We start from the raw sequence: 22,502 nt of genomic DNA on the forward strand, positions 1-22,502 counted from the left end.
GTTTTACTGTTTTAGTCATTGTAGTGCGGTGCCATTTTACAATAGATGGAAAGTAATTTTGAAAAACCCAAGGAGGTTTTTTTCAAGAACAATCCATATAACAAAAACCTCATTCTGTTTATTCACAGGTGTCATGAATTGGAATATTTGACTAGATCTTTCTAGCTTATTTTTACAGATTTAAATATTTAACGATTTCCTGTTTTAGAGATTATTTTGTGGCACATATTTCGAGAAACTGGAAACAAATTTCCAAAATTTGAGAGAGGTTTTTCTAAAAAATGACCTTATATACAAAAAAATCTTTCAATGTTGTAACATGTTTTATGGTTCAAGAGGTACAAGTTCATATTTGACCCCTACTTTTAGAAATTCGGTCCAAATTTAATGTAATTGTTTCTATCTTTAGGGAGATGGTTGAGCTCAACTCCCTTAGTACAAGGATGAGATAATTGTATATTTTATGAATTTCAAAGTGTAAAGAGTTCGATTTTTTTAGTAGAGGAAAGCTGCTTTGGACTGTGTAAATCGTTTTTTGAATATTATTTTTAATGGAGTAGTTTCTGCCCTTTAGATTTGGGATCCATCATGATGTTTAATGTGCAACATGTTTTTCTTGTAAATTTATTTCCATGCTTTGTTTTTTCTGCTAATTTCATTACAAAATTCTCTAAGGGAAGTTTTAGGAATCCATCCACTCACGATGGTCCTTTCACAATGATTATGTTGTTTAATGTAGTGGTTATCTTTTCAGAATCCATCCTCTGTTAGATGCTCTGTTGAGTAACCATGTGCTTCTCTTTCTTCTAAAGTTGCCACTGTAGATCCATCCCCTGATTGATGCCTGCAGGGCAGTAGTATTTTTCCTATTTTCTTCTCTCATTATATCTTTAATCTGGCTGAACATTGCACTTACTTTTCCCCAAGTTTGCCAGCAGAAACTAGCCTTGATTCCATAGCCCAATGGTCCCTTCTCTTGCTGTTTTTGACCCACAATTTTCAACCAAATCCTCGTTCTTCATAGCTAGCCTAAGATTCATTTATTTCAGCCACCCTCAGTTGGCAAAGAGAGAGCCCTCTCTAGTCTGGTAGGGCTAGATGCTAGATCAAAAGCTTGGTCTGTGGTTACCTCAGAATTGTCTCTTCTCAGCCTTGAGGTTCATTCTGAGTGCTAACATATTGGCGCCATTGTTGGGGATGAGGTGAGAAATATTCTCTAGGAAAGATCGTTCAAGTTGCAGATCTGATTGCTGATGGTGGACAACAGTCAGACACATATGAAGGCTGAAATCATTCACCTAGTGACTCCATTGTTCAAGATCCCGAGCTTCAAAGTTCAGAGCGACTTCACTGCCAAAGAATCCAGATTTCAAAGCATTGATGGTAATCACCAATGACAGGGTATGTGGAAAATCCTTTATCTAGGGAAATATTACTAACTTTAAGGAATGAGTTAGCAAAATTTTAGATTGATCAGAGTTTCTCAACATCAATATTTCATTGTTTGAAATCCAGCCGACTCACACCTGAAGGTAAAAATTGTTTTCTTGGTTTAGTTGCTGAAAGATTAGAAAATGAAATTGAACTATTGGATGTTCAAATTGAATCATATGATTTCCAAGATCCTAAACAGTTCTTGGAAACTCTCCCTCCTCCCAAAGAAGAAAAGGTAAGGCTTCCCTTGGATGGTTGGATTGAAGGATGTTTTGATTTACAGCAAGGATGTGACAATCTCCAACTAAGAGCATATGTTAATGAGTTGGGGCAGCAGATAGAATCTAGTTTTTATGATCCTATAGCAGCATATATGGAATATTTTCTTAAGTTGAATGAAAAACCAGATTTCCTTTTACAAAGCCAGAGGTACTATGTGTATATATTGCTGGTAGAATTTCCAATTATGTTCTGGTTCAAACACCATCAAACAACCACATCATTACAAAAACTACTTGATTGGTTGATTTGGCACTTTAGTATCACTTGATTCAGTGATTTTGCAGTAGATTAGTGTAGGATAAGTGTGTAATAAGCTTGTTGGACAGACATCCTTCAACATCTAGTTTACAGTTTGCAGTGTGTGATTTTCAGTGTTCGGTTTGGTTGTAAGTTTTTGACTGTATTGGCCCAATCAGCTAGGCACTTGGTCTACAGTGTTCTTGACACCTCCAAGGAGCTGCCATCCCCAATAAGGCCAATGTTAGTTCCAATCTTCACAGCCTGTCACCAGGGATCAAAATGGGCTCTTACTATGTCTGGTTTTCAGAGATGTTTTGCACATGAGTTTCAATGCAAATCATATCCTAAGAATGTTCATCAGAATTAGCTCAGAAATATCTTTCCAACAGATATTGCACACTCGAAACCGGTTCCTGGATCAAAATATATGATTGAAATGAATGATTGATTCATGGTTATGCATGTTTTGAGGTCATTTGCTGCACACAGGAACAAGTTTACTACAAAATCAGTTTCTGAAGTAATGGACCTAAATTTTACAAAAGTGAAAGAGGTTTTTGTCAATCACATACCAAATAATAAAAACATCCTTCATTTTATGCACAGGTGTTACTATGTGGGAGATATATAGTGATATTTGAAGCCTATATTAAAACAAAACAAATTTTGCATTTGTTTTACTGTTTTAGTCATTGTAGTGCGGCGCCATTTTACAACCGCTAGAAAGTAATTTTGAAAATCCCAAAGAGTTTTTTTTCAAAAACGAGCCATATAACAAAAACCTCTTTTATTTTATTCACAGGTATCGTAAATTAGAATATTTGACTAGATCTTTATAGCCTATATTTATAGATTTAAATATTTAATGATTTCCTGTTTTAGAGATTATTTTGTGGCACAGATTCTACGCAACTGGGAATTAATTTCAAAAATTTGAGAGAGGTTGTTCTCAAAAATGACCTTATCTACAAAAACCTCTTTCATTTTTGTAACAGGTGTTATGGTTCAAGAGATACGAGTTCATATTTGACACCTATTTTCAAAAATTCGGTCCAAATTTAATGTAACTGTTTCTATCTTTAGGGAGATGGTTGAGCTCAACTCCCTTAGTACAGGGATGAGCTAATTGTATATATTTTATGAATTTCATAGTGTAAAGAATTCGAATTTTTCGACAAAGGAAATCTGCTTTGGACTGTGTAAAGCGTTTTCTGTATATTATTTTTAATGGGGCAGTTTCTACCCTTTAGATTTGGGATCCATCACGGTGTTTAATGTGCAACATGTTTTTCTTGTAAATTCATTTCCATGCTTTTTTTTTCTGCTAATTTCATTACAACATTCTCTAAGGAAAGTGTTATGAATCCATCCACGCACGATGCTCCTTTCACAATGATTATGTTGTTTAATGTAGTGGTTATCTTTTCAGAATCCATCTTCTGTTATATGCTCTATTGAGTAACCCTGTGCTTCTCTTTCTTCTAAAGTTGCCACTGTAGATCCATCCCCTGATTGATGCCTATAGGACAGTAGTCTTTTTCCTCTTTTCTTCTCTCATTATATCTTTAATCTAGCTGAACATTGTGCTTACTTTGCCGCAAGTTTGCCGATAGAAACTAGCCTCGATTCCATAGCCCAATGGTTCGTTCTCGTGTTGTTTTCGACTCACAATTTTCAACCAAATCCTTGTTCTTCATAGCTAGCCTAAGATTCATTTATTTCAGCCACCCTTAGTTGGCAAAGACTGTTGGGTTGTGTTATATTCTTTCCACGACTAGCCCACGTAGTTAACTGGGGGGTTAGAAGGGGGGCGGAGCCCCCCTTTCATTCCACCGATTGCATAGTGATGGGAGTCATAGGGGGTTTGAGGGGTGTAGGTAACCCCACTCACTCTATATTAGGTTGGGTAGACCTACCTATTGTTTTGTGCATGATTTTTCACACATGGTTTTGGACGCAATGGTTTTTGGTCCATGGTATTGGATGCTTCGACATGTATAAATATGTATTGTAACATTGAAAGGAACATAATGAAAAATCAAGATGGTAGTCCCAGTTTTGGGATCCACAGGGAAATATTTGTGTATATGTGTTTTATGTGTTATGCTCTCGCATTGTTTATTTTCTATGTTTTAGAATTTGTATGCAGGTAATTTTTGTACAGGGTTAAAACCAACAAAGAGAGAGCCCTCTCTGGTCTAGCAAGGCTAGATGCCAGATCAAAAGCTTGGTCTGTGGTTACCTCAGAATTGCCTCTTCTTAGCCTTGAGGTTCATTCTAAGTGCTAACATGTGGATTACCTACCACAGGGTCGATGGAGACTCTATAGAGGACTCAAGCCTCTCTTGCTACACGCCAATGGTGTCATACCTTTTGTCGGCCTGCATACAACTCTACGATGAAGCTTGAAGATTTTAGGCCCCTCGGTCATCACTTTACAGCTCCAACAATAGGCATACATTCTTGCTAAATATGCAAGGCTGAAAGATATTTAAGCAAAGTGGGTGGTTCAACAGACACAAGCAAAATATTCTTTAGACATTAAAGTCATGCTCATTGAGCAACACAGTGATTTATAATGTGACCACGGGTAGCTCACAAGTGAATGCGGACCCTGCCATGCAGGAGGTATCTCTCCTTGTAATCTTATAATAATAAAAGGGGTCACAGAGCCCACTATTCTTTACACATTCATCTCATCTCTTATGGCCCAATGCTAAATTATGATTTAGTCTTATTAATCTTAGCTAACATATGGATTACATACATTTATGCATCACATGGTTCATGCCTGCCGATTAGCAGTTCATAACGCATTCTCATTTCTCGCTTTATCAAGCATGCATGCACATATTCCACACAGACACATTCACAAATGCAATCATTTAACACTTCACCAATGGAATATAAATTATAAGCATACTTCTAGCATTACCAAGTAGTCCCCACATTCAAATCATTGTCTATAACACGGTAACAACATTCATCATACATTATACAAAATGCATAGTTACTTATCTTGAAGTGGACAGGTAAACTAAGCCTAGGACGAGGACTCTCTTCCCAATTCTAGACATTTGTAGCCACAATTACTTGTATCCATCATCCTTGAGCTATATTGTAGAGTCAAGGAAGAGTGCGTACATCAAGAACTAACACGCAAACCAATTACTGGATTCTGGGACTCTACAAGACTTCCTTCCTCAGTCCCACTAGCTAACAACTTCTCACTTAGCGGACACCAGGATTCCAGAGGTGCCCAACCTCACCCCAATTGTTCTCATGGTGATTCATCCCCTTCTAATTCTTGGGAGTCCAGAATCCATTGTGCTATTCGGGCATTAACCACTAGTCGTTGTTCTAGTCTTCAACAATTTTTTCTTTAGGATAACATCTACCCAAGTTGTTGTAGGGCTACAGATTTTTATATCTCAACCCACAGCGCCTAGGGGACCCAAGTTGTTATTGGGATCTAGATACTCTATCCCAACCCACAGCCTCCAGGGACCCAAGTTGTTACAGGGATCCAACGACCTCGGTATCAACCCATAACCTCTAGGGACGCAAGATGTTACAGAGATATAGGGATTCCATCTCAACCCACATCCTTCCAGGGACCCCAAGTTGTTACAAGGCTCTAGAGACTAGCATCTTAACCCACAACCTCCAGGGTTTGATAAAGCCAATCCCCTTCACTTCTCTTCTCTTCTCTCGGCGGTCCTGTTACGTCCTTTATTTCGTCTACAGTGCACTTTCTCTTCCATAAATTCATGTCCCTTCTTTCTTGGGGTAGCTTCCTAAGTAGCATGGGCCTACATACCTCTTTCCTTGCTCATTTAATTTCAAGAGCTCTCTTCTTTAATTCTAGCACCTGCTAGTCTTTAATGGTTGTCTTGCACTTCTAGGTTTCACCCTTGCACAAGAAACCCATAATGTCCTAAGCAACAACTCCTTTCCTAATTTTGGAATCTGTGTCCTTGACTCAGCCCCCATTGTTATTTAAATTCGTCATACAACATTTCCAGTGCATTTATAATTCCCTTTTTATGGGAACCTTGGTTGGGGCTATCATAATTAATTATATGTCCTAGTGTGAATTTATTTGAGGCACACAAACCCTGCCTTTTACCCTATAAAATCCATGCAGTTTGGAGTATTCTTGAACAACAAAAATATATATGTGAAAAAATAAAATTATTCAATTGTATTAATGTTACTTATGAGTAAGGAAATACTCTCCAATTTCAATCATTCAGTTTTGCCTTGAAATGAAGGTTGGGCGTGCATTTTTGTGAAGTAGGCCAAAATTGCCTTGCTTCACTAAAATGTATGCCAAGGCTTCACACTTTTACATTGTTATATCTTTACTAATCAGTATAGTAGTAATAGTGTTAATTTTCTTAGGGATAGAAGTCTCTATTGTATATAATTTCATTTTAAAACATTTTCAACATTTTCACATTTCATTCACCCCATATAATCATAAGCAATTATGTAGAGAGAAAATTAGCAATAAAAATGTAGCAGAACAATCATAAGTTTATCATGATATCTTTGTAATATGTTTTTCATGATATATTTTTCATAGGGTTCAACGTATCTCCTTCATATATCTATCATAATATTTTCTCATATCAAATATAATAAGGCCCAAAGAGGCCATTGTCATACCCAAGAACTAAGGCCCATTAGGGCATTGTTACACCACAATAATGAAGCCCATTAAGGCGCTATTAAACCAAAAGATTGAGGTACAATTGTAGAAATTTGAATAATATAACACTTATTCATAGAGATTATCCTAATTATACACTATTTTCGGAATGCATGCATAATAAATAACCTCCTCTACGTTGATCATCAATTTTCGGAATTAAAAACAATCGCATGCCCACATTGAAACATCAATCACACATATCGACACAATATGTAATGGGGAAAGCATACAGCTGAAAACCACCAACTATCTGTATATTATAATGATAGATAACATGTAACAATACATAGTACAATACTCCTCACAAGTACTCAGTACTATCTCCACATGCTACACACAAACTAGCTCAGATCTGAACAAGTCACAGGTTCAAATCTTCTCCACTGTTTGCCTGCCTCTACTGCGCAATCCAAGTTCAAATTCCCTTGGCTTGTGCTGCGCAATCCTCATTGGCAATCTCAATCAATGATTGTGCAAATCTCATGCACAACTATAGTCACAACTGATAGTAGTCTCACCATTTCACCCACCTCTAGCACTTGTCTCCACTAAACTGTCCATGCACTGAGTTAACTGATGTATTCTTTAGTTGATTTATGAGTTAATAATTAGTGAATTAATTCACATCACTCATCACTAGTGTATTTGACAGTTAGACTAAATACAACTAGTTCAACTAAGTCAAACTGAACACAACTCCATCAACTACTCAATCAACTCCACCAAACTCAATCACTTGAGTTCTAACTGAAGTCCATCATGCAATAGCTCAACTAACCCATAGGAAAAGCATATTTCCTTCTGGCAGTTGCATGTGCCACATCCGTAGCTCGAACTGAAGTGCTGCAAGAGGATAAGATAATGTTTATAGTCCAAATATTATTAAGAGCTAATAATATTCGACGGTTCTATTTTTAGACTGGCAGTCTAAAAATAGACTCCGTCCATATGTCTAAAAATAGAGGTCCATATATTTTTTACCAACATGACCAATCATCCATAAATAGCATCCTGCAACTCATAGACCATGATCCATATGTCTAAAAATAGACTTTGCACCAAAAACAGCCTGCGGGCCCACTTAGTGAAGGTGACTTCTTTTCACTAAGCTCCATCATCTTGTTGCATTTTCAACATTCCCTCTCAACAATATATGGATTATTTGCAACCCCTATCCTGCCTCTGTGGTATTTGAATTTTCTCCTGGTGAGCGCCTTCGTCAAGATATTAGCATCCTGATCCTCCGTGGGAATGTATGAAAGTAACATGATTCTCCGCTACACACAATCTCTGATATGATGGTACCTGATGTCGATGTGCTTGGATCTATCATGAAATACTATATTAGCCGAGAGTTTAATGTGACTCTATTTATCACAATAAATCACAGTAGGCTCCATGTGTGACCCAAACAACCCGACCAGGATCTTCCTCATCCATATAGCCTCTCATGTAGCCAAACTTGTTGCCATATAATCGGCCTCTGATGAACTGAGTGCCACGGATCTTTGCTTCCTGCTGTACCAAGAAACTGCTATCAACCCAATACTGAAGATCCCTCCAGTTGTGCTCTTTCTGTCCGTTGGGCTCCCTGCCCAATCTGCATCTGTGAAGCCACATAGCTTCACCTCATCCTCTTGTCTGTACCACAATCCATATCCTGATGTGCCTCTGAGATAACGCAATACATGCTTGCCTACCTTCCAGAAGAGCTTGGTTGGCTTAACCATAGCTTGTGAAAGCTGGTTAACAGCGTAGCATATATCAGGTCGTGTATTGACCAGATACATAAGCGACCCCACCAACTATCGATAAACAGTAGCATCCACTACCTCCACTGAAGTAGCATCCTCCTTCCTCCAACCTCCAGGAAGAGGAGTATCAATAGGCTTGCAGCCATGCATGTTGAACTTCTCCAGTATCTCCCGGGCATACTTACCCTGAGAAACAAATAGTCCATCACTGTGCTGCCAAATTTCCAATCCCAGGAAATAATGAAGGAGGCCCAAGTCCTTCATCTCAAACTCTCTAGCAAGATCCTCCTTGCATGAAAGTATCAACTGCTCATCTCCCATCAAAATCAAATCATTTACATAAAGTACAATGATCAGCACTGATTTCCCCTCTGGTCTTGGGACAATCTCCCATGCACTGTTTCTGACAATCGAATCATACTCTTCCACCATGGCATCTACCCATGCGGGATCCTCCATAGCTTCCTCGAAAGAGGATGGCTCAATCACGACACATTTTCTCACCAAGAGCCATGTATCCAGTGTACCGATCAGGTGATTATCTCTGTCTGCGTTGTACTGTAGGTGGTCCTACAACCTTCTCTGCATCTTGAGCCAGTCGCTCAGCTTCTGTAGTGCGCTTTCGCCCTCTGATGGTTGGCGCTGCAAGAGTAGTCTCTTCCACTCCATGAACTTCATCTTGTGGCTAATCCACATCCTGAAGCTCATCCTTAGGAACTAATAGTTCCTCATCTGCATGCAAGTGTGGCTCCCTCTCAAGCGAACACTTCATGGCTTTCTCCTCCTGAAATTTGATATCCCGTCGCACAACAGTCTTGCGACTGTCTGGAAAATACACACGATAGTTGTGGGGCGTATCAGTGTACCCCACAAATATCCCAACCTCTGCGGTCAGCTCCAGCTTCTTCCTGACATCCTTTGTCACATGCATGTAAACAGGAGAACCAAAAATCCTCAAATGGGAAATATTAGGCCTCTTACCAGAATAAGCCTCCTCGGGTGTACTCATGCCAAGTATCTTGTGAGGACAATGGTTCTACACATATACTGCAGTATTGCATGCCTCCACCCACAAGTGAAGGGGTAGGCTCTGATCATGCAACATCGCCCATGCAGCACCCACGATCGTTCTGTTCTTCCGCTCAGCAACCCCATTCTGCTGTGGGTTATGGGGAGCTATGAGCTCTCTTCGAATCCCTTCTGCGCTGCAGAAGTCCTTGAAATCGCCAGAGATGAATTCACCACCATTGTCTCTCCTAAGAGCCTTCACCTTCTTCCCCAATTCCTTCTCGACCATTTCTTTGAACTCACAGAACTTTGAGTATGTCTCGCTCTTCTTCTGCATGAAGAAGATCTAGCACTTTCTAGAGAAATCATCAACAAAGATCACATAGTACTTGTGCTTTGCTGTCGAAGCTACTAAGAAAGGTCCACACACGTCTGTGTGAATTCTCTCAAGGATCATCGTAGCACGATTATCCTTCTCATGAAAGGTGGCTTTCACAAATTTTCCCAAAGTACGCCCCTTGCACTGATCTGACTACGCAAGAGTGCCTTTAGGAAGCCCAGTAGAAATCTGCTGCAGTATCTTCAAGGCTCCATGGTGAAGGTGGCCCAATCTCCGGTGCCACAGCTCGCCATCATCTCGGCTCACCAATCCTTCTGCCTTGCATGCCATTTCTACGCAGCCATCTACATGCAATTGATAAAGGTTCTTGACTCGAACCCCTATCTTCCGAGTTTCTCCAGTTGTCTTACTACACAGGAAAGCCTTTCCCTCACTGAAGACAACATCATATCCCTTGTCTTCTAACATTGCCATAGAGATAAGAGTCTTCTTCAATCCTGGAACATGCATCACTTCCTTCAATACGAAGGGTTTACCAGACTCCCTCTCAAAGGAAATGGTACCAATATCGGTCGCACTGTATCTACCATCATCACCTATCTCGATGTGCACTATAAGATCTTTCTCATCCAGATCAGAAAACAAATCTCGATCTCCTGTCATGTGAAAAGATGCACCACTGTCTAAGAACCATACCGATCCCATCACACTTTATACCAAGCATGTGATCAGTGAAAAATCTAGCTCAAACTGCGAGGCTAAGGCCTCTCCCACTGCAGATCCAACAGCTTGCTTATTTTTCTTCTTCTGCGGACAATTTTTGGCATAATGTCCGTGCTGGTGACAGTGAAAGCACTTCACCTTGGACATGTCCTGCTTCTTTCCTTTCGCACCAGAATGAGAGGCTTTCTTTTTCTTCCCCTTCTTTGCTTTGGCAGCCAAAGCGCAATTTTCTTCATCAGATGCCTTTGATGAAGATCCATCCCTGGTATTCCGCCCGATCTCCTCTTGCACAACATCAGACCAAAGTCTCTCCCATCTTGGCAATTTCTCCCGACCATTAACAGAGTCCTGATAGGAATGCCAACTCTTTGGAAGACCAAGGAGAGCCAAGCTCACCAAGTCCTCATCATCTACAGTCACCCCCACACTTCCCAGCTCATCCCGACATTGGGTGAACTTCGTGAGATACTTAGGCATACTATCTCCTTTCTCACACTTAATGTTTCTGAGTTTATCCTTGAGCTCCAACTTCCTCTGGTCACTCTTGCTTTGGAATAAATCTGTCAACGCTTTCCACATCAAGTATGGAGAAGCCTTTCCATGCAGCCTGGATACAATGTGATCCTTCACGCCCTACAACAGAATCCTTCGACACTTTGTTGTCTTCTTTTGCCAAGCCTCAACTTGAGCAGCATCAATAGGCTTTGGGACCTCAGCTTCTATGAACTCCTTCAACCCATTGTCATCTAACACCACCTCCATCCTGTCTTTCCATGCAATATAATTTGAGCTGCCTTCAAGGGCATACTCCAATCGCAATCCGTTGAAAGACATTTCAACTTCGACACCAAGAAAACACTGCTGCAAATTCGAATTCCACCAGCTCAAAACTCAACCGCTTCTGATCTAAAATTCATGAGAACAAAGTATTTCTCGTACAGAGATTGACTGTATGGGCATTTACTGGATATCTCACCTTCCAAAAGAAGGATGAATCCAGAGGCTACCTGGCCCGATTATAGACTCTGCCTGAAGAAATAAAATGTAATCACTTTCTGAATAATAGATCTGATGATAAACTTCGCTATGATACCATGTAGAAATTTGAATAATATAACACTTATTCACAGAGATTATCCTGATTATACACTATTTGCAGAATGCATGCATAATACATAACCTCCTCTACGTTGATCATCAATTTGTGGAATGAAAAATAATCGCATGCGCACATTGAAACATCAATCGCACATATCAACACAATATGTAATGGGGAAATCATACAGCTGAAAACCCCCAACTATCTATATATTATAATGATAGAGAACATGTAACAATACATAGTACAATACTCCTCACAAGTACTCAGTACTATCTCCACATGCTACACACAAACTAGCTCAGATCTGAACAAATCACGGATTCAAATCTCCTCCACTGTTTGCCTACCTCTACTATGCAATCCAAGTTCAAATTCCCTTGGCTTGTGCTGCGCAATCCTCATTGGCAATCTCAATCAATGATTGTGCAAATCTCATGCACAGCTATAGTCAAAACTGATAGTAGTCTCACCATTTCACCCACCTCTAACACTTGTCTCCACTGAACTGTCCATGCACTAAGTTAAATGATGTATTCTTTAGTTGATTTATGAGTTAATAATTAGTGAATTAATTCACATCACTCATCACTAGTGTATTTGGCAGTTAGACTAAATACAACTAGTTCAACTAAGTCAAACTGAACACAACTCCATCAACTCCTCAATGAACTCCACCAAACTCAATCACTTGAGTTCTAACTGAATTCCATCATGCAATAGATCAACTAACCCATAGGAAAAGCGTATTTCCTTCTGGCAGTTGCATGTGCCACATCTGTAGCTCGAAATGAAGTGTTGCAAGATGATAAGATAATGTTTATAGTCCAAATATTATTAAGAGCTAATAATATTTGACTGTTCTATTTTTAGACTGGCAGTCTAAAAATAGACTCCGCCCATATGTCTAAAAATAGAGGTCCATCTATTTTTTACCAACATGACCAATCATCCATAAATAGCATCCTGCAACTCATAGACCATGATCCATATGTCTAAAAATAGACTTTGCGCCAAAAATAGCCTACGGGCCCACTTAGTGAAGGCGACTTCTTTTCACTAAGATCCATCATCTTGTTGCATTTTCAACAACAATTTCATATGCCCATAGGATGGAATGATCATTATATCACCGCCAATTAATTACAAGTCTCGGTGTGCATTTATTTGAGGCACACAAACCGTAACTTTTACGCTATGAAATCCATGCAATTTGGAGTATTCTTGAACAACATAAATATATATGTGAAAAGATAAACATTTAATTGTATTAATGTTAATTATGACTAAAAAAATACTCTCCAATTTGAATCATTCAGTTTTGCCTTGAAATGAAGGTTGGACGTACATTTTGTTGAAGCCGGCCAAAATTGCTTTGCTTCACTAAAATGCACACTCGGGCTTCATTTCTTTGCCAATATGATTGATTCAAATTGTAGATTATTTATTTCACTATTTCACATGTTTAGATTGTTATATATTTACAAATAAATATAGTAGAAGTATTGTTAATTTTCTTAGGGCTAGAAGTCTGTGTTGTAGATAATTTCATTTTAAAACATTTTCAACATTCTCACATTGCATTTATCCCATATCATCATAAGAAATTATGTAGAGAGAACATTAGAAAAAACAATGTAGCAGAACAATCATAGGTTTGTCATGATACCTTTGTCATAGGTATATCATGATATCCTTTTCAAAGAGCTCAACATATATCCTTCATATCTTTGTCATAATATTTTCTCATATCACAAATAAGAAGGCCCAAAGAGGTTGATGTTAGACCCAAGAACTGAGGCCGATTAGGGAATTGGTACACCACAAGACTGAGGTCCATTAGGGCACAAATTTGTTTATTTTTGGAAAAGATTCACATTATATTAACATGGAAATATACATAGAGTACATGAAAAAACAAATTGGGCGTATTTTCCCACCACCCATCAAGGTTCTCTGCCCTTAGAGAAAGAAACCAGAGAACCTTTCTAGAATTTGCAAATCAAGTCTTGTGCAATGCATCATTAGAACAATGTTTAAGCTAAAAATTACAAAATTTAGAACCCTTGTTCTATGGTGGGACCGAGCCACTGATAGATAGACCTTGAAGAGAAGACAAAACATAAAAAAAAATGTTGCGTTATTACACCACAACACAAAAATGTGGCTCGTCCTTGAACCACCCTTTCCTTATTATGTCCCCATGGATCTGAAACCTCTTTCCTTACTAAGGTTGTTTTCTTTCTCCTAGTACAACAGGTGCAGGGGTAAATAGAGAACCTAGTTTCCTTAGAGCTCTTTGAATAGACTAGGAGGGGTTAGCCACATCCCCCCTCCCCATAACGGTGCTCTCAAAAAGAGAAACATGACCACCATTGTTTCTCCAGGTCTGGGTCCCATGCCTATCCCTATTTCTCTCTTCTCCCTATTGTACTTTCTCCTTCCTTTGGTGGGTAGTGGAAACTATTTGGTCTTGTTTACTTCTTCAATATACTCAAAAGGTTACTGGGGTGGGGCGGCTCATACTTTTTCAACCAAGCATCCGATTTCCTCAAAGTGATTCCAACTCCTTCTACCCGCCATAACAGGGATTTTTCCCAATTCCAAGTAATGGTTAGGGGTAAGGTCCCCCTATCCTAACATTAACCAAGAGGGAAGAATCATTTCCTACTGCTACAACTCCCTGAGTGGGAACTATCACAAAAAAGTTCCACCATATGGACTCACAAAGCCATCCTTAAAGGGGTTTTGAGATACACTTACTAGTGAGACCACAAATTCACGTGAGAACCATATATGTGAGCAAAGGGGGGCCTCACTTGTCTTGGCCATCCATTTCAGATTAACCACCTTCCATGGATGAAATCTCCTTTTTTATATATGTCGCTCTGGCTCTTCTGACGTAGTCTCTTCTTCCATAACCATGTCGCCTTACCATGGCCACCCTCTGAGGCCCATTTTCTCATAATTTCCTCCATTTCTTTCAATTTTCTTCAGCTCTCTTTGTGAGCTCCCTCATTTTCCTTCAGTTTGGCCCCACTCTTGTGCTCCTTCTTCTGGTTCCAACTTAAATTTCCCTTGCCTCCTCTATTCCTATATTACTCAAAGACTTCCTTTCACCAATTATTTTGTTCCTCAATCATCCCTTGGGTGGTATTTTATAGTGTTTCACACATTCTACTCCTTCATCATGGTTGTTTGTGACCTTGACTTTGCCATTATGGTTTTCTGATTCGAATCACTCTAAGTCTGCACAAACCCAATTTACAATATTCCTTCGAATCAACTCGATGTGATGGCCCACGTGTGCTACTTATCTCACCCCAACCAGTCTTAGCTTATTTTATCTTCTTACCTCAATATTAGCCTTATTAGTGTTCACCACCTCGAAATTCCATGGTTTAAGTTGATAACTGGCATGTTACCTTTCGCAACAAAAATTTGATTCAACAATCCACCTGACCACTTTCTTTCACTTCAATGAATATTACAATGCAGGGAATGAAAAATTTGGTGCAGCTCCCATCACACGGTGCTGACCTTCACGTGAGTTTTTGAGCTTTCACATGTTAAAACACATCATCACCGATGCACCTAGTCCAAAATATTGTGACTCTCGACCTTAATTCTATTGAATATTTTTCATTCAAATACTTAATTATCTTCTTGGCCTCAAGTGCTTCTTTTTGTACTTATTTATTGCATAAATCAATGCACATTTATGATCCTCTTATTATAATATTCTATCGTGCTATATGAATATATTCCCATATAGAACGAACTTCTTCAATAATGTCATCCCAAACAATTTTTCTAGCCTCAATTAAAGAAATATTACCTTTCAACTTGGTTTTCAACTCGTTGATTTCATCTTGACCTGCCTTATACTTCTTGTAAGATAATTTTTATTTTCAGTTTCTATGTTCAACTACCTCTCCTTTACATTCAACTGCTCCCTTACAATGACCAAATTATCTTGGGTTTTATTTGGTTCAACTTCTAAAATTCTGAGCTTTGGCATGAACTTTGTCAATTTCTCCGAGGGGCCACTTGTTTCAGCTAGAACCACAATGGTGAAAACATGATTTTTAATTAACTATTGTAGGCTTTGCACTTGTTCCTACAAAATAACACTCTCTTTATTTATATCAACTAATTTTCCTATTAATAGATCTTTTTCTTTTTAAAATTTAGCCAACTCATCTATTTGAGCATGCTCAGTCCCAAGCAATTTTAGCTTCTTCCTTAATGATAGCACCTTATATTTTGTGTTAAACAATATGGTTTTGATACTTTTTTGCTATATTAATTCTCATTTTATAACTCATTTATTTAATTTGTTGATAATTCTTCTACAAAGTTTCAAATGAAGGAGACTCTTCTATTGTGAATGATGCCAAATCAATGGAAATAAAAGAAGAAGTAGTGTGCCCTGGATTTCCCAACTACATTTGAAAGCTAGGTTCATTTAAAGGTCCTTTTGTTAGTTTGATTTGTATGTCTTCTTCATCCTCTGTTTGAATTTTAGTCCTCTTCTGTGACTGGGAATCCTCCATTTCAACATATATCTGTTCAGGAGCAGTCCTCTTCAAACTCTTCTCTTTTACCATAGGGGTTTCAACATCCATTCTTTGTTGCACCTTACCATATGTCCAAGTTTCTTAATTTTCCATTTTCTCAATTTTTGGTTTGCTTTCATCAATATAAGTTGAAGAACTAATTTCCAACCTTATATTAGAAATTATATCACGAGGGTCATATTGCTACTTTTCTCTTTTCTCAAAACCAAACTCCATCATCATTTCCACCTATGTAAGGGCTTGTCTGTTGTTTACAATAAATGGCCCTACATTCCTCTCTAGCTTTAAAATATACCCTTTTGTGTAGGAATAAAAATACTTGGTCAACACTAAGAGTCTGCCTTATAAATTCAAGATAAAAGATCCTCATTGGAAAAAAGATTGGCCTTGAAATGAAGGTTAGGTATGAATTTTTGTGAAGCGGGCTAAAATTTCCCTGCTTCACTAAAATGCATGCTTAGGCTTCATTTATTAGCCAATCTAATTGATTAAAATTATATATTGTTTATTTAATGATTTTACACACTTTTTCATTGTTATATCTTTACTTTGAGCTTAAATATTTGTACTTCAGATTTCATACAACATTCTAAGTTTTGATTCAACTTTCCTTATGTGAAAGCTGTGTATAAGTGGGAAACCTAGTTATGCAGGATATTTGTCAGACATGATGCACGATTATATCCTAAGGTCAGGAATTGTCCAATCATGTCCCATTTCAAATTTCATTACCAAGAGTGTAATTGGTTTGGCCTAGGAGTGCATATTTGTTCTGACTGTGATCATTGGAATATATGATCAATTGTTATTTTGGCAAACTTGGATTTCAATGTATAACATTTCCTTTATGAAAATGACTATGCTATGTTACATAAAATAGTTTTATATTTAGGTCGGAATGATCATAATCACACATTCAATCAAGTACAAGTTTTGGTATGCATATATTTGAGGCACACAAACCTTGATTTTAACCCTACAAAATTGATCCAATCTAACATATTCTTGCACAACAAAAATTTCTATGTGAAAAAATTAATGTTAATTATGAGTAAAAAAACACTCTCAAAGTTGAATCATTCAATTTTGCCTTGAAATGAAGGTTGGGCATGCATTTTTGTGAAAAAGGGAAAAATCTCCTTGCTTCACTAAAATGCATGCCAACACTTCATTTATTGGTCAATCTGATTGATTCAATTTGTAGATTGTTTATTTAATTATTTTACACACTTTTACATTTTTATATCTTTACTTTGAACTTAAATATTTATACTTCATATTTCATACAACATTCTAAGTTTTGCTTCGAATTACATTATGTGAAAGTTGTGTATAAGTGGGAAACATAGTTATGTATGATATTTGTTAGACATGTTGCAAGGTTATACCCTAAGGTTATGAGTTTTTCAATCATGCCCCATTTCAAATTTCATTACCAAGAGTGTAATTGGTTTGGCTTGGGAGTGCATATTTGTTTTCACAGTGACCATTGGCAGACATGATCAATTGTTATTATGGCAGACTTGTATTTCAGTGTATATCATTTCCTCTATGAAAATGACTATGCTATGTTGCATAAAATGGTTTTATATTTAGGTTAGAATGATCATTATCACACAAGAAATTAAGTATAGGTCCTGGTGTGCATTTATTTGAGGAACACAAACCTTGAATTTAACCCTACAAAATCGATCCAATTTAGCATATTTTTGCACAACATAAATTTCTATATGAAAAATCAATGTTAATTATGAGTAAAAAAATACTCTTCAAGTTGAATCATTCGATTTGGCCTTGAAATGAAGGTTGGGCATGCAATTTTATGGAGCAGGCCCAAATTTCCTTCACTAAAATGCAAACCTAGGTTTCATTTATTGGCCAATCTAATTGATTGAAATTGTAGATTGTTTATTTAGTGATTTTACACACTTTTGCATTGTTATATCTTTACTTTGAGCTTAAATATTTATAATTCATATTTCATACAACATTCTAAGTTTTTCTTCGACTTGCCTTATGTGAAGGTTGTGTATAAGTGGGAAAGATAGTTATGTGGGATATTTGTTAGACATGATGCAAGGTTATATCTTAAGGTTAGGAATTGTCCAATCATGTCCCATTTCAAATTTCATTACCAAGAATGTAATTGGTTTGGCTTGGGGGTGCATATTTATTCCAATTGTTATCATCGGCAGATATGATCAATTGTTACTCTGGTAGACTTGGATTTTAGTGTATAAAATTTCCTTTATGAAAATGACTATGATATGTTGCATAACATGGTTTTATATTTGTAACGGCCTTGGTGAAAATTCCATGTAATAAAAGATAAAAGAAAATAACCACGGATGAATGGGACACTTGTTCCAAGCTGAGTGTTGGGCAATAAATCCTAGGGGGTGTTCATTTGGTTGTTTATGGCTAAGGAAATTGGAAAAGGCAATGGCTAAGGCATTAAAAGGCATTTTGGCACATTTATTTATGAAAATAATGGAAATTAGGAGAAAGAGGAGGTGAAATGTCGCAGGATTCATGTGAGGAGGAAAATGAATGAAAATAATGGAAAATGAAGAAAATAGAGGCCTCATTCATAAAAAGGCTTCTAAGGATCAATTTGTAACATTTTTTCCCTTCAGTGTTGGAGCTCTCTCATTTTCTCTCTCTCTCATACTCTTGGACACTTATAGTTTTCTTGGAGCACTCTTGGAGGGTGTGGCATACTTGGATTCTTGGAGCAAGAAGGAAAAGGAAGAACAGGAAAGAGTAAGAAGGCGTCGACATCAACAACTACATCAAACTTGCTTGTAGGTACAGAGTTGCATGTATGATTTCTTCACTAGTTTGGACATGCATGGCATATGCATGTAGATTCTTGATCATGATCTGTCATTGGCATGGAGGATTTCCTGGATTGACAGTGAATTGCCTAGCCTTGCCATTTCTTGGATAGCCATGGTGATTGTGGGTTTATTTTCATTTTTTTTTGTTTTGGTTGGTTCTCATGTTTTCTTAGCTTGGGTTGAGTTATTAGTTCTTGGAGATTTATTTGGAAAAATGCTCTAGAGCCCTGTAACAGTTTGGGTTGAGTTACTAGTCCTGGAGCCTTGGTTGGAACAAATGCTCTGGAGCCTAGGATAGCTAGGATGGAGACCGATCTGGTAATGTTTTTGGTGATGTCTTACCATGAGGTGGAATCACTGTTTGATGGGTTGTGGTGGATGGCCTCTGGAATCCTTGGATGAGTTTTGATTGATGTGTTCTATGAGATCCCACATTCATGCTTGGAATATGGCATGGGGGTGAATGGCTGAAGAGAGATTTGGCTCAGCCATTCTACGGTCGAGTGGAACATGGTAGTCCCATCTCCGATTGGTTAATTGCATTCATTAATGAGAAATCTATTCCCTTTGTTTTCATGTGTAAAGGTACTGATGTATTTATGGATTTGATGGTTGATATGTTTATTATATTTTGTTTCTATTATGTTGGTTATATGCACATTTTATGACAGCAGCTATGTATGACTCTCAACATGTTTTTACTTGTATGTGAAAGGATAATGTGCATATGACCTAATAAATGGCATGAGTAAACAATGGTTCATATCAATTATCATAAAAGTATGAGATCCCTACACTTAACTCTGTTATTTACACTTGTAGATTACATGTCAAAGATATGTTTGACGAAATGCATGTCATGGCTAGTAGGGATCCAATCAAGGTATTGAACAAGTATTTTCTTTAATTCTATCATTTTCATGTTAATTTACCGATCTGAAGAGATGGTTCAGTTATGGGTAGTGACCTAGGCTCTGGGCCTGAAAATGTGGCTCAAATCCCGAGTCACTGGCATAGCACTGACATTTTTCATCCTCAGTCGTTGGCAGGCAGGCTTGTGAGAGCGACTTTAGTTTGTTGGTCACTCCCTTGCCCATAACATGAGAGAGACTATGGCCCAAGAGACCTAAAACAACAATGAGACCTAGGGACAGGCTGTTTGAGTGGCGAAATTGTCTTCTTAGGGTTCTGTTGAAGATGTTGGATGTTTGTATGGTATGTTTTCATCAGTTCCACTTCCTTAATGTGACTTAGGAGGTCGAATCATATCATAGTAGCCTCTTGTCACATGTTTACCCCATCTAGTTGGTTGCTTGGGTAGATGTGGGAGGAGGGTGTTACAGAGTGGTATCATAGCATGTTTCACCCCTTGGACTAGATGGGCTATGTGTCAGTCATGCATGCATGTCAATTGCATGTGTGTCTCTTACACTTATATACTTATTTCAAGTGCTTGATGTTGGATTACATTTATAGTATGGTTATCATGGAGAATTTGTTATTGATTTCATGAGGTATATTTGAAATGAGTATGTGACTGACTATGTATGGATTATATGTCACTTACATGTTGATTTCCTGATACCTACTTACATCCTTGTATGTTAGGCTACATTTTTTAATATTTTGATTACATGCATCAATCTTGTAGGTTGATTACAAGAACTGATCGATTATGTTCAACTACATGCGATTATACGTATTTGTAGTTGGTTTGGAAATACTTATGCATATTGTTGGTTGCATGCAGGAATGTGTACAATGGAATAATGTTTGTTGTCATGCATGAGGTCATAGAATGCATTGTTGATATGGCCTTGCATTGATGACTGAATCCTAGTTAGAGTAATGCTTATGTGTTGATACATTTTTTAGTGTATGTCTATATGTTGTTATGATTATGTTATCCATGTATCACACTGATTTGGAAATATTACAAACAAGGTATCCTCCCCAATCTATTCTAAGATATGTTGGTTTATTGTGATTTGGTTTATCTGACATTTTATGCCTTGCAAGAAGAAATATCAAATGGCTAGCAAGATGATTAACTACAGAGACTCTCCCTATGAATCCGAAGAGAAGTATCGTGTTGGGAACTCTTATGACTTGGCAATGACACTGAGAATTTATCAGGTGTTGTAAGGAGGATAATGATAGAATCATGCAGCCATAGGAAAAGTTAGCAGAGGTAAATACAGTCATACTTCAGAGCTTTTCACATTTACAGCAACAAGGACTGCTCTGGATCAGTCATGAGAAGGAGGAAAAAACTAACGGGGCATATGGCAGCAAGTCTCATAGTAGACATAGGTCGGATTGCTCTGACATCATCCGACATGGAAAATTGCTGGACACTCCAGAGAGGAGAAGTGATAAACACATGTATGATTCTATTTCTGATTCAGATAGGCACTATGATCATCATCGATATCATCCTTATAGGAGGAGTGATAGGATCTATTTTCCAGATGAATTTAAGAAACAAAAGCCACCCACTTTTGATGGGGAAATGAAGAAACCAAAAGATGCAGAGGCATGGTTGCTTGGCATGAGGAAGTTCTTCAGGTTGCATGATTATTCAGAGAGCATGAAATCTATAGTAGCTACCTTCAGTCTCAAAGGTAAAGCAGACATCTGGTGGAAAGATGTGAAGAATGTCAGGTGTATTCACGAGGAATATTTGTCTTGGGGTGAGTTTGAGTGGCTATTAAGAAGAAATACTTGTCATAAAGGTACTTTAATGAAAGGGAAAAATAATTTTATGAACTAAAGATGGGTTCTATGACTGATGATGATTACACTAGTGGGTTTTTGGAGTTACTGAGGCATGTGCCTTATCTTACTGAGGAAAAGGCCAAGATTCAGAGGTTCATTAGTGGATTACTTGTTGCATTCGAAGACAGGATCGAGTTCGATGAGCCCAGATCATTGGAGGAGGCCATTTGAAAACTAAGACATTGCTATGAACAATTGAAGCGTAGAACTGAGACTAAGTCAAAATGGAGAGGTAATGTAAAGAACAAAGGAAAATGTGATAAAAAGTGAGCAAGGCCACATGGTACAGATAACAAGGAGAATGTTGCACTGCCTAAGAAGTTCAATGCATCAGATAGAGGATAGGAATATTGGACTTAGGAGCAGAGTAAGGATCCCGTGTGTTTTTGGACTTGTGGAAAAGACCACCTTAGGAGAGATTGTCCGCAATATCAGAGTGGTAAACCTTAAATCTATAGTGCATAGGAGGTGAAAATTGTCGGATATGTAGGCCAGAGTATTCATCGTATCTATGCAGCCATGGACAACAGGCATGCCAAGCATCAGGCATTTATCATTGATATGGACATTAAGCTTTGTGATCAAGTTATTTCTATTTTGATTGACCCTGGATCAAATTATAGCTATGTTAGTCCTAACTTGGTGGATAAGTGTGGTTTGAGTAAGGAATTTCATGTAGAGTCTTGGTCAGTGCAGTTCACTATAGT

This window comes from Pinus tabuliformis, chromosome 7 (assembly GCF_031772625.1).
Source record: "Pinus tabuliformis cultivar Carrire ecotype Pingquan chromosome 7, CPIR1, whole genome shotgun sequence".
NCBI lineage: Eukaryota > Viridiplantae > Streptophyta > Pinopsida > Pinales > Pinaceae > Pinus > Pinus tabuliformis.